Source organism: Petaurus breviceps, unplaced genomic scaffold, assembly GCF_028583685.1.
Source record: "Petaurus breviceps papuanus isolate PSGF00001 unplaced genomic scaffold, PetGlider_PUasm1.0 90730, whole genome shotgun sequence".
Taxonomy (NCBI): domain Eukaryota; kingdom Metazoa; phylum Chordata; class Mammalia; order Diprotodontia; family Petauridae; genus Petaurus; species Petaurus breviceps.
This window is the reverse complement of record NW_027187324.1, coordinates 7,677,238-7,691,040: the sequence shown is the minus strand read 5'-3', so window position 1 is coordinate 7,691,040 and position 13,803 is coordinate 7,677,238.

Genomic DNA, 13,803 nt, shown 5'->3' with positions numbered 1-13,803 from the left:
AGAAAGAAAGAAAGAAAGAAAGAAAGAAAGAAAGAAAGAAAGAAAGAGAAAGCAAGGAAGAAAGAAAGAAAGAAAGAAAGAAAGAGAAAGCAAGGAAGAAAGAAAGAGAAAGAAATGAAGGAAGGAAAGAGAGAGAAAGGAAGAGAGGTAGTGAGGAAGGAAGAAATGTCTTCTCAGTAGCACTTTCATTCTTTGAACTAAAATTATATTTTGCTACATTGTTTTCACATCTCTCATGCCCACCTTTTGATTGATGCTACTGAGTATCAGGCCACATTGTGACTTAATTTTCAAAGGCCAAATTAAGTTCTAGTACTTATCTACCAGCTCTCTGAAAGGCAATCTCACAGGCCTGGGGGTTGTTTCGGATTTTCCTCTTTTTTTCCTGGGTGACCATGACCAAGATATTCATCACCCAGTGTGGCCAACTTTGCTGGAGCCTCTCTATATACTGAGTGAGGTTAATGATCTGAATACAGACACATCTCTTTGGCTGGGTTCGTATTTGAAACCTTCCAAGCTTCATAGAACCTGCCAGAGCTTGTGCCCCTTTTGGCACAGACTTCAAGAACCCAGGGTCACCTCCATTTTATGTATTGGAGTGGGAATTTTGTGAAGGACTAATTGATGACTAATAGTGAAAATGCAAGATTTAGTTGTTTGTTGTGACTCTTTCAATAGGTATGGCATCTACTGAATTTGACCATTTTTTACCTTCTTGACAACATCTTTTTCCTGAATGGGATGAAGGTAGTGTTTATAGGATTCAACTGAAATTTTCAATATAATTCACAAGCTCTCCTTTGGAGGAGCTTTTACCCGAATGCAAGTAAATTGTGTATTATATAAACAGCTTTCCTTTAATTTTTCACATGTAAGTAGCATAAAGTCCTCAACATTTTCACAGTCAAAGTCCCAAGGCTGCAGATATTAATTCAGCATGAGATTAATTTTATAACAAGGATACACCAGAAACAAGGATTTATTTAATGCTCTCCAAGGCTTTTTTTTTTAAGATAGTACATAATCTTAAAATGTTGAAGCCATTTTTACTGCTCACCTTTTTTTCTCATACCTGTGGCAAACATTGTCATCTCTGAAAGGGAGATTACTGAGAAAGATACAACAAAAATGCATTGTTATTTTGTTAATGGGTGAGAAATAATTCAAATAGATGTGAGAACAGGACTGCATTTATACAACAATAATAGAAAATGTGTTTTTAGGTTCCCTTCACATCTATGCAAAAGAATTTTCCTTTGAAACATCTCCTGATTAGACCTGAATTGTTTTTCTATGTCACCACAAAGACAAAGCAAATGCTGATTAAAGCAATTAAAACTTTCCTTTGTTTGCAGAAAGAGATGTACCCAGATATGGCTTTTTTGTTTGTAGACATCTTAATAAGCACTAGCAGACTGAAATGAAATCTGTCATCAGTTATATTTTTCTCTTAGACAAACTGTCTACTTCACATACATATTAAGCAAGATTTGTTACCAAAGCTTCCTTATATGTTTTCTATTTGTTGTTGTAAAATGGTAAATGTAGAAATAACACTAGATCTATCAATTTGATAATATAATGCAATACATCTGGCAAGTGAACAGGAAAAAAAATGTAATGACATATTTGGTGTAGTGAATGGTTTTTTATTATGGTTTTCTTGAAAACACAATTGTGCCATTTGCTGTATTCTGCCATCAAGGAATATAAAGCATTATTGGGCATGGGGAATTCAGCTTTTGTAGAATATAAATTGACTGTCATGTAAATATAAACATCAATTAAGTTCTGTCAGTTGTTAAATATTTATATATCAAAATGATTTAAACAGGAAAGCTTGCTGAGGGGAAACATCTATTTCTAGCTATATGCTGCTATAACCTCTTAAAGGTTTGGCTTCTATTTGAATCCTCATTCATAATTTTACTTTAGATAGACTACTAAATAGAATGTCCTAAAATATTTGTTCATTTTCACTGATGTGTGGGATAATTAATGTTAATAGGGGGTAGGCAAATAAATATTTGTTTCCTTCAACAGCAGGATAAATTAGTACTGCTAATGAAAAATTCTTTTTATATAGCTCATAGAATATGCCAATGGGAAAAACAAACAAACAAAAAACCCTACCATCATAAAGCAAATGTTCAGATGATACAGAATAAAATGGTGTAGAAAACCTAGACTGCATTTTCTTTCCATCTCTGTAATCATAATTTTAATTATGCTATCAGTGGCTTCCTAATGCTTTGCCTTCACAGCAGAAAAGGTGGGAAAAAGGCAATATTGATCTGATTTATTTGAGCAGGGCAAATAACCAATCTGCATTATTCATTTTCCAAAAGAGATTTGGGGGCTTGCCTGATCTCACTTAGTAAAACACCTGAATAGCCACAACTTTTCCATCCCACTCTGTTCAAAGATCAGGTTTAAATTTATGTAATGAGATACTGAGTTGGGTAACTCTCCAAAATTCAGGGTTCTAAATTTAAATACATATCTTTTAAAAATGCAACTCTTTTCCTGAACATCCAAGCTATGAAATACTCTCAAATGTTTAAGTATCTCTCTTTTTCGGCCCAGCTTACACTATGCCATGAGAAAATGTCTTTACGTTCCATTTGATCTTAAAAAAAAAAAAACACGATTAATTAGACTGGTATAAAGGTTTACAAATCAACACAGTACCTTTAATATGTAAATAAATAAGTCATGAAGTTCTTATTTCAAAAGGCAGAGTAAGATTCTTTGGGTTTGTTTGATTTTCAGAGCAATTGTTTCTAAACTGTTTCTGAAGATAGGTTGATATTTTTAATTGCCAACTCAGTTACACAAAGCACAGTGCTCTAGGCAAGGAATGGAAAATATGTGCATTAACTGCTTAGTAGTCTTGCCAGATAAAGAATAAAGGTTTTAAGAAGCTAGGCAATATATGTTTTTCCAATCATGGTCATCATGTGATAAAAGGGTCAGCACCTGGTACAGTTGAGCAAGAACCAAATGTAATATATCAAAATTATCATTGTTCTCATGAAGACAATGGGTGCACGGATATAAGCACTGATAGAATTAAACAAATGAAAACAACTAATTAGAGAAACTAAGGGAAAATATGTGTGTGTATCCTTAGCTTTCTTTTTCTTTTCTTTTTTTTTTAATGATATTGCACCACAGTAGGATTTTGTTTTAGATTATAGCTCTAGAATTAGAAGAAACCTCAGAAGCCACCCAGCCCAGTAAATTAATTTAAAGATGAAGAAACTGGGGCCTCATAAGGTTCAGTAGATTGCCTAATGTCACACAGATACTACATGCCAGAGGTGGGATTTGATATGCCCTTGGTTCCAGGTCAATTACTCTTTACAAAGAAGATGAATTTTTTCTGGTCCAAAAACAAAACAAAAAAAAACTCTTTCCTAATGTCTCTGCAATATTCCCTTGTGCCTCAGTTCCAGAAATATAGGAACGAATGCTTCTTATATTAAATAGATTTAAATTTTATTTCTCTTTTCCCAATTTTCCTGAGGAAAAATCAAAATATAATGGCAACACTAAGCCTTTGCTGTGCTTGAAAATAGGATTTGAATCTTCTTTTTCACATTTTTGCCTGCTCTGCATCTCTTTTTCTTCAACTATAAAATAAGGTGGTTGAACTAAATGACCTCCAAGATAGATTTCTTTTAGCTCTAAACCTTTGTCATCACCAGGTAAGTCCTTGCTGCTAGTCCCACATTCTTGAAGAAGACTTTGAAGTCAGGGAAGGTGATGTCATGATTTGCAAATGAATTCAATTTAAGTGAGGCAGGGCTATAAAAAAAATCATGCTGGGAGGGAAAGACCTTCAGGATTTTTTGACAAAACAGGAACAATTGCTATTTACATTTGCTCTGGCCATCAGCCATCAGAACCCAAACTGTTATCTAGGTAGGCTTGGGCTGGGACCTACTGTTGACCAATCAGTAAGAGTCAGAATGATTTATGTAGAATTCATGGCCCTTAAAAAAGAAATTCCTTGGGAGTACACCTGAATATCTATGGAGGTGGGGGAGGGGGGGCAGAGGGTGGTGGAGGTGGGGGGAGGGGGGGGGTGATGTCTACCCCACAGGTGGTGCTCAGCTTAAAATTACCCCATGGGAGCTTCAGGGACCTGAGCTTCCTTCTTTACTGATATGACTGGAAACAGAAACCTCATGGAACCCAACTTCCTATAGCAAACTCTTCTGGGAGAACTTCTTCTGAACTCTATACCTTTGGGCTGAACCTTAAAGGAAAAGAATTTTAATAGGTCAAGATGAGTGGGGTAATCCATTTCAGATATAGACATAGCAGATTGAGCCAGGAGAAGGGAGAATGAGTTAATGACTAGTATAGTTTGCCTAGAATAGAGACATTTAGCACAGCAATGTGCCTTAGAGATCATCTAATTTTGCTCCTTTATATTATAGATAAGGCTAACATAGATAAGATTTCTCCAAATACAGTTTGAATTAGATGGACAACTGAGGTTATCATTATTTTTTCTATTAAGTCTTGAGTGGCAATGATGTGAGATTTCACAGACAGAGAAATGGAGGCAAGATTACCACATATTGACCATAAATTTCAGATTAAATTCGTTACTTGAGTAGAGGTTGCACTAGATCACTGATATCAAACTCAAATAGAAATGGGGGCCACTAAACTGTATGTAAGGGACTTTTGGGACTCAACTTAGAAATCCACATATGTTTGGGTATTTTTAAAAATTTAGTGTATTTTATTTTTCCCCAATTAAAGTTAAAGTAATTTTTAACATTTTTAATAAAGTTTTGAGTTCCAAATTATATCTCTCCCTCCCCTTTTCCCTCCCTGAGGTGGTAAGTGATCAGGTATAGGTTACATATATGCAGTCATATAAAGCATTTCTGTATTAGTCATTTTGTACAAGAAGACTTGAAAAAAAGAGAATAAGGAAGAAAGTGAAAAAAAGTATGCTTCAGTATGTGTTCAAACAATATCAGTTCTTTCTCTAGAGGCAGATAGTATGTTTCATCATTAGTCCTTTGAGATTGTCTTGGATTATTGCATTACTGAGAACAGCTAAGTCATTCAGAATTCTTCATTGTACTTTGTAACATTGCTGTTACTGAGTACAAAATTCTCTTGGTTCTGGTTTATCTCACTTTGCATCTGTTCATATAAGTCTTTCCAGGTTTTTTTTAAATCATCTTGCTTGTCATTTCTTATAGCACAACAATATTCCATCATAGTCAAGTACCACAGCTTGTTTAGCCACTCCCCAATTGATGGGCATCCCCTCAAGTTCCAATTCTTTGACACCACAAAAAGATCTGCAATAAATATTTTTGTATATATAGGTCCTTTTCTCTTTTGTGTAATCTCTTTGGGATACAGACCTAGAAGTGGTGTTGCTGGATCAAAGGGTATGTACAGTTTTATAGTACTTTGGGCAGAATTCCAAATTGCTCCCTGGAGTGGTTGGGTCAGTTTATGTATTTCTTTTTCACTTTAATATATCAACACAACAGATAGGTACTACATTTTGATTTGGTTCTGCCTACACTAGAGAGTATTATGGGATGCATGCAAACCTGCAGACCATATCACCTCAGGCTAGGTGATCTCTGAGGGCTCTTACTCCAAGACCCTATGGTTCTAATGTTCCCATGACACTAATGGAATTTTATATTTATATTAAGCCATTTTATATTTACAATTAAGTCTTCCTTCTATTACATCATGCTGATTTCCTTGAACTACATGGAAACAAGAAGTTCATGGTATATGTTGAAATTACTATGTAATTATCTCCTACTGGATTTTCCTTCATTTATTTTCATCTAGCATAATACTTTCAATGATCACAAGCTGTTCCCTACTGCCCAGACTCATATTTTTAATGCTTATATTAGGTTGCAATATGCTGCTTCTTTTTTTTTTTGCCTTTTGGAGGGCAATTGGGGTTAAGTAACTTGCCCAAGGTTACACGGCTAGTTCTTGTGTGTGTGTGTGTGGGGGGGGGGGGGGGGGGGTCTGAGGCCAAACTTGGGTCCTCCTGACTCTGGGGCTGGCGCTTTATTCGCTGTGCCACCTAGCTGCCCCCCATGCAATATGCTTCTAATCTTAAAACACCATGATCTTAGAAGAAACAAAATGGCAGAGGACCCAAAATGTAATGGAAACATACATAGTGAATGCAAATAGGCAAGTGCATATTACTGATAATGACATACTGAGAAGTGCCATAAATGATAATATCCATATCATATATCACTGAAAAAGTAAGTGAATCCATCATGTGACAATGGTGAAGGATAACACATGGACAGAGTGCCATAAGAAGGTCTCCAACACATTCAGTATCTTCAATGTAGGGCAATGTATGGAAGAACAGGGACAGAATCTACACAGGACTGGACGGAGAATTAATTGTGACCTGCTCTGGGAGAGAGAGGACTCCGATAGTGATTTCACAAATCCATTGAATTTTACAGATAACTTCTTTCTAGAATATACTTTGTTGTTCTTAATGAACATGTATGAAGCAACTAGAATATTGGATTCAAACCAGATAATATGAATACTCCTTCTAGGTACTTATTAGGCATCTATTTCTTCACCTTTGCAAGAGAGACAATCTTACTGCAAGACAGTAAATCAGTGCCAAATTTCTAGGTGAAAGATAAGGTATATATTTTTTTCTTTAGTATTATTCTCCATATTTTCCTCTTAAATCTATTTCCATAATTGAAAGCTTAAACTTTATTTAAAATAGAAACCTAAAAGAAAAACATCCAATTTTTGTTAGTATTTACCTACTCTCTATGGCACACTATTTTGTTATTTTTGCATAATTTCAGTCATGTCAAACACTTCGTGACACTCTTTGTGGTTTTCTTGGCAAAGGTATTGGAGTGGTTCACCATTTACTTTTCTACATCATTTACAGATGAGGAAACTGAGGTAAATAAGGTTAAAGTCACACAGCTTGTAAGTCTGTAGGGCTATATTTGAACTCAGGTGTTCCTGACTCCAGGACTAACACTCTAGTCACTGTGCCACCTAGCTCCATGCTCTGGTACACTGGAAAGAACACTGACTTTAGAGTTAAAAGTTTCAGATTCAAATCATGCCTCTGACTTACTAATTATCTAAATGACTTTGGGAAGTGTTTTATTTTTATGCCTCTTTGGACCTCAGTTTCCTCATCTGTATACTAAGAGGCTTGAACAAGATATCCTCTAAGGTTACTTTCCACTCTATATTTTTAATCCTATAACTTTCAATTACTAAGACCAAAAACAACTAATTATCTATTCATAGCTGACACTGATAGATATGTACAGGGTAATTTTGAATAGAAAGAGGTCTACAAAGAAATGGCAAGAGATACCTCAAATTTCTTCTTTAGGACCAAGCTTGGTCATTCAAATTTCAGAAAGGAAAGGGACAAAGGTGGTAGAACAAAGCATATAACATCAGACTTTTTGTATGTGTTCCTTAATTTTGCTAAGCTTTTTTCTTTATTATAAGCAATGGCTTTCTGGGATGGGGTGGGGAAAGAGATACAGTGGGGAAGATGGATGACATGAAAACAAAAGACATCAATAAAAGTTTGTTTCAAAAATGATTTAAAAAAAAAAGACCTTCACCCAGGAAGAACTTTTGTTTTAGGACAGCTAAGTAGTACAGCATTTCATTCTAGGATTATGATTTAACCAACTTTTAGCTAAGGAAATAGGTCAGGGTAACTATACTTATTGTGCTTCCCCTTATGAAGTAATGATATGAATATGTGAGTACCCTCCAACATGCAGAGCTGTGGCTTCTACATAGTAATTGTAGCCCAGGTGTAATTGCAATAATGAACAATAAGCATTGGGAAATAAAAGTTGATACTAACAAGAAATGTATTGCAGGAGGAGAAAAAAAACAACACTTGTATTTAGTTCCTGTTTTTCTGTAAAGAAAGATGTAACACCTGTACTTATAGGTCTGAGTCAAGCTTTCCTGGCTTAGGCCAGGAAATACACAAGTTAGAGCAGGAATGAAAATAGCTTTCAAAGATATAGTGTCTCCTACTTACAACTTTCTATCCATAGCAGAAATGGGATAGGGAAGTTGAAGATAGAGCCATTTTTTAATTTCTAGATGGGATGAAACATGTCCCTATCATGTTTTAACCTTATCTGAGGTCCTCCTGAGTACAGGCAAGACTAGATACAATGTGACATAAAGGTGGACACACATGTATAGTTGTGTAAATTTATACAGATGTATATGTATAAACATAGATACACATACAAATATACATATATGTGGATGTGTGTATGTATGTGTTTATATATATATATATATATATGGAGAGAGAGTGCGCATATACTGGAATATGCCAATTTACAAACAAACATGTCTATTTTTGAAATAGCTCCTACTCTGTTACCATTTCTTTATAAAAATTGAGATTTAAGTCTGGGGATATGAGTAATAAACTGTTTCAACTGGACAGGAAGAGAAGAAACTGTGTCTTGTTTGTGCCCTTTTGATTGTGAGCTTCTCAAAGTTTAGTGTGTGTGTGTGTGTGAGAGAGAGAGAGAGAAAGAGAGAGAGAGAGAGAGAGAGAGAGAGAGAGAGAGAGAGAGAGAGAGAGAGAGAGAGAGAGAGAGAGGCGTGCTACAATGACTGAATGATTGACTGTCACATTTCTCTACCCAATGTTATATTAAAAGAAGATGAAAGGCCCCTCTCTGCTGCTAGGTTTTCTATTTGTTCAGATTTTTTTTTTTTCTGGCTAATCCACAAATCATTTTTTTTTAATCTGTACAAGAATTCCTACTATTATTATCTTGCTATTTATTTTTCATTTTCTCTTCCATTCCCTAGAGTGTGTGACCTGGCAGAGGGACTCATTCAAACTAAAAATTTACTGATTTAAAACCATCGGTTACAATAATTCTAGCTCTGATATCCAGATACCTATCTGGGTATTTTTAAACCCAGAGGAAACTTCCTGACAAAAGGATGAACATGAGGAGTGTTTGAGTATATCTGGGTGTACACATGATGATTCAGAGTCAATAAATTCGTAACTAGTTGAAGTCTATATTCTCTCAGCTGAGTCACATGCCCTAAGGAATGGAAGAGAAAATAAAAAGCAAGTTGACAAGATTGCTACAGTTTGAATCCTAGAATTATGCTCCTTTTTTTTAAGTTCTATGGATTGGCTAGAAAAAGAAAAATTTACGTAGGAATTTTATATCTTTCAGGGTAATGTTGGCTATAAAAATGCCATATATATACATGTAAAAATAACAGATTCACATAGGGGCTTGGCCCATTCCTTCTTAATTCACTATTTTCTTTTCTAGCTTATTTCTGTGTAGTGTGGTATAGTAGAATAAGTGTTAGATTTGAAGCCTAACATTTACTATTTGTGAGACATTAGAAAAGTCATTTAGTTTCTCTGAACCTCAATTTCCTAAATGGTCAAAGGATATGAATAATCATTTTTCAGGAGAAGCTATGAATAAAATGAATAAAGCATATGAAAAAATGCTCTAAATTACTAATGATTAGAAAAATGCACATTAAAACAACTCTGAGGTACCACTTTATGCCCATCAAATTGGCTAACATGAAAAATAAAATGACAAATGCTAGAGACGATGTCAGAAAGTAGGGACACTAATGCTGGTGGAGTTGTGAACTAGTACAACCATTCTGGAGATGATTTGAAACTATGCCCAAAGTGCTATAAAACTGTGCACATCCTTTGACTCAGCAATACCACTACTAGACCTATATTCCAAAGAGATTTTTTTAAAATGGAAACGGACCTATTCGTACAAAAATTTTTATAGGAGCTCTTTTTGTGGTGGCAAATAACTGGAAACTGAGGGGATGCCCAGCAATTGGAGAATAGTTGAACTGTGCTATATGCCTGTGGTGGAATACTATTGTGTTTATGAGAAATGACAAAGTGAATGGTTTCAGGAAAACCTGGGAAGACTAAGTTGATGCAAAATGAAGTGAGAAGAACTAGGAGAACACTATACAGAGTAACAGCAATATTGTAATGATGGTCAATTATGAAAGGCTTAGCTACTCTGATCAATACAATGATCCATGACAGTTCCAAAAGACTCATGATGAAAGATACCATCCACCTCCAGAGAGAGTGCAGATCAAAGTATATTTTTTCACTTTTTTTGCTTTTTTTGTGCAATATGGATGATGTGGAAATGTGTTTTGTATATATGTAATGGGTATCATATTTCTTGCCTTCTTAATGGATAGGAAAGTGGTAGAGAGAGGGAGAAGATTTGGAGCTGAAAATAAAAATTAAGAAAAAAAAGAGCACCGACTTCTTTACCTATGAAATAGGGATAATAAATTTATACAATCAACCTCTCAAGGTAGTTTTGAGGAAAATACTGTCTAAAACCTTAAATCACTGTAACAAGGCAAGTTGTTATTATGAGGCAGCTTGGTATAGTAGTTAAATAAATTTGGACCTGGGTTCAAATACCGCCTCAGGCATTTCCTAGCTGTGTGTCCCTGGGCAAGTCACTTAACTTCTTTTGTCCCTAATTTCCTCATCTGTAAAATGGGGATAATCATAATCTACTTCATAGCATTGTTGTGAGACTGATGAAATGATATATTTAAAGTGCTTATATAATTGTTAGCTATTATAATTATATCATTAACCTTAGTGTCATAGAATTACAGAACTGGAAGGAACTTTAGAGACTATTTGGCTTGCCTACTCCCTCTTTTTATGAGATAATGAAGTAATGCATGTTAAATGCTTTGCAAAACATAAAGGACTACATAAAAGTAAGCTATTAGTGTTACAGAGAAGGGAACCAATACCTCTAGAGGTTGTGACTTTCCCTGAAATCACTCATCAAATTAGTTTGAATTGTAACCGGACTAGACACAAGCTTTCTTGATGAATCCCTTAGACCATATAACCTCAATGGCAAAATATACTTTGAATCAGGTTGCAGGTTTTGCCAAGTATTCATATATGATGAAAATGGACTTTAGTGTGTCTATTACACTGAGGGATAAATAAAAATTAATTCTGGCTGGGTAATTACAGTCGCTATAGCAAATAGGTGACCAGTATGAGGCCCATCCCAGCCGTTGTTACTCTTTTGATTTCTTAATTCAGCTTCTGGCAGATATGACACCAGACTTCTATTGTTTGTCTTTAAGTTGAACTATTATAACTGGTTTCCTTTCCATTCAGGGGAAATAATTCTTCCAAAGCAACCACTTTTGGCTCTGCTCCCATCTCTCTTTCCTTGTTTCTTCCCTTGATAAACAGGTCTAGGCCTGGAAAAAGTTCATTTTTAAGTTAAACCAATGGGTCAGGTTAAAAAAATTATACCAACAAACTAGTTTAGTCACATTCTTAAAGAAAGTAAAATATTACATAATATTTGAAATGTGTCAGGATAAAAGAACACCTCTCCATTCTTTCTCATAATTTCTAGTTTGCTTTTTAAATGAATCATGTTTCCCTTGGCCCACCTCTTTTCCCCATTAAGGTTGTCCTAAAACTTAAATTGCTTTTTTGTTGTTATCAGTGAGCAAAGAAAGCATATAAATGGACTCTTGTGGCTGTCCTGTGAGAAGCTATTTAGAGAAAAGTCCCTCACTAACTGAATATCTCCTCCTTTCCCCTACAATCTACACACAATTTTCACCCTGTGAAGTTGGAGAGGCAAGAAAATACTCTTGAAATTAGCTCTGATGTAATATGAAGAATGCTACATGAACTAACCACGACGAACCTCAGTTTCCTCGTCTGTAAAATGAGAGCATTAGATTAAATTATTTCTATGATCTTTCTAATTTTTTTTTTTTTTAAGCAATCGGGGTTAAGTAACTTGCTCAAGGTTACACGGTCAGGTGTTTCTGGGTGGGTGCTAAGTGTCTGAACCCGGGATTTGATCTCCAGGTCTTCTCAACACTGGAGCCGGTGCTCTTACTTGCTGTGCTACCTGGCCGCCCCGATCTTTCTTATTTCTAAACGAATGATTCTAAGATTTTATATAGTGGATTGATGGATTTGCCTTCACAATATGATAGCATCCTAACATATGACCTATGAATTGTCTACATATTTGAAGTAACATTCAAATACAACAATGTCAGTGCTTCCAAATCCCTTAATAAAGGTATAACAAATCAACAGCTTCTAAATCCACAGCTGAGAAAGGAAGTTCAAATTTGTTGAACCCTAGTTATTATAGGCTTGAACGACTTCTCATATAGAAGCAAGTTATGCATGCTGTTGCTGCCACGCACCAGTTGAGTAAGGTTGAACGCTATTCCCTGAAAGTCTAATTGACAATTTTTGTTGCCCTTCTATGACTGTTTAAGAAGAGTTGTGAGGTCAATGGCAATGATACTTCCCATAGTCATAAATGCCATCAAGTAGGTCTTCTCTACCCATCTTTTAAGAAGACCCTGGTGTTGAAATTCTTAAAATAAAATGTTTTACAGGAGGAAAAAGATTTTGACAACATTGCTGACCCACATTTCAGAAGGAAAATGAGAAATATAGGGGTCAGGTACCAGCCAGTGGAAACACAATGAGCACTTACTTAGGCTATAAATGAAGTAGTGAAATCGTCCACTGGAACAAGCAATTTTCATAACAGTAAAATGATTTTTATCATATCCTGTGACCTCTTTGAGTTCCAAAATCAAAAGTCTTCAGGGCACATTAAGTTGGGAAGAAGAATAACTAAAGCTTTAATAGTGTATGAGAATAAGAAATGTACAAATATGTACTCTCAAATTAGCCCCCTCCCAAAAAGCCATAACCAATACTTAGAGAAATGTATTATTTTTAAGCTTAAAAAATTTTGTGATATACTTTTTTTTAATCCAGAAGAAAATTTTGGTTCAATATTATTTCTAATAAAACATTTAGATTTTTAAAATTGTTTAAGTATCCTGGTGAGCAGAATGCAGTATTTTCTTAAAATAAATACCACATAAAAACTACTTAAAATATTCTTTTTCCCAATATTTGGTGAAATCCTATTGATTTTTTTTTAATATAAATAAAAATAGAAATCTGTTGTTCGTTGTCATGACCACACTTAAAAATGCACTTCCTTTAAAATTCAGAGAAAACAGATTATTTTTTATATAAATAAAAACCTTTTCCCTTAAATCCTTTTAAATGTTCTTCACATATGTATACAGTCCAAAGACTTCCTCTGAATATTTTAAAAACCTTTATATAATGTTTTATTTTGTTATATAAATATGTTTAGTTTCCTCTCTCTCTCTTTCTCTCTCTTTCTGTGTGTTTGTGTGTGTATGTGTGTGTGTATGTAAGTTCTCTTTAAAACCATATACATTTGATGGAGTCTGTTTTAAGTCCAATACTGAATATTTAACAATGAATAGTATTTGTCAACTCCTCTGTAACTTCTATTTGGTATATTTGGGGAGAGAAAAATGACAAAACATTTTTAAAAGAAGAAAACCAAATTTTCTAAACAATTGTGAGTACTGTGTCTTTTCATTTCATCTCTGGTGATTTCCATGAGTTGTTAGAAATTTCACATATGATGTAGTACTTGAGTAGATGTGTTCTTTTCAAGACTAATACATAGATGCTGGATTCTTTATTCCACTATTTAGACTGCTGTGATATTTTCTAGGATTATCTTTGTACAGGTCTTATTTAGTACTTTTAAAATGGTGGCTCAAATCCCTTAAATGATAATAAACCTGAGAGTCATAAAAGAAGTGCTCAATAAGTTA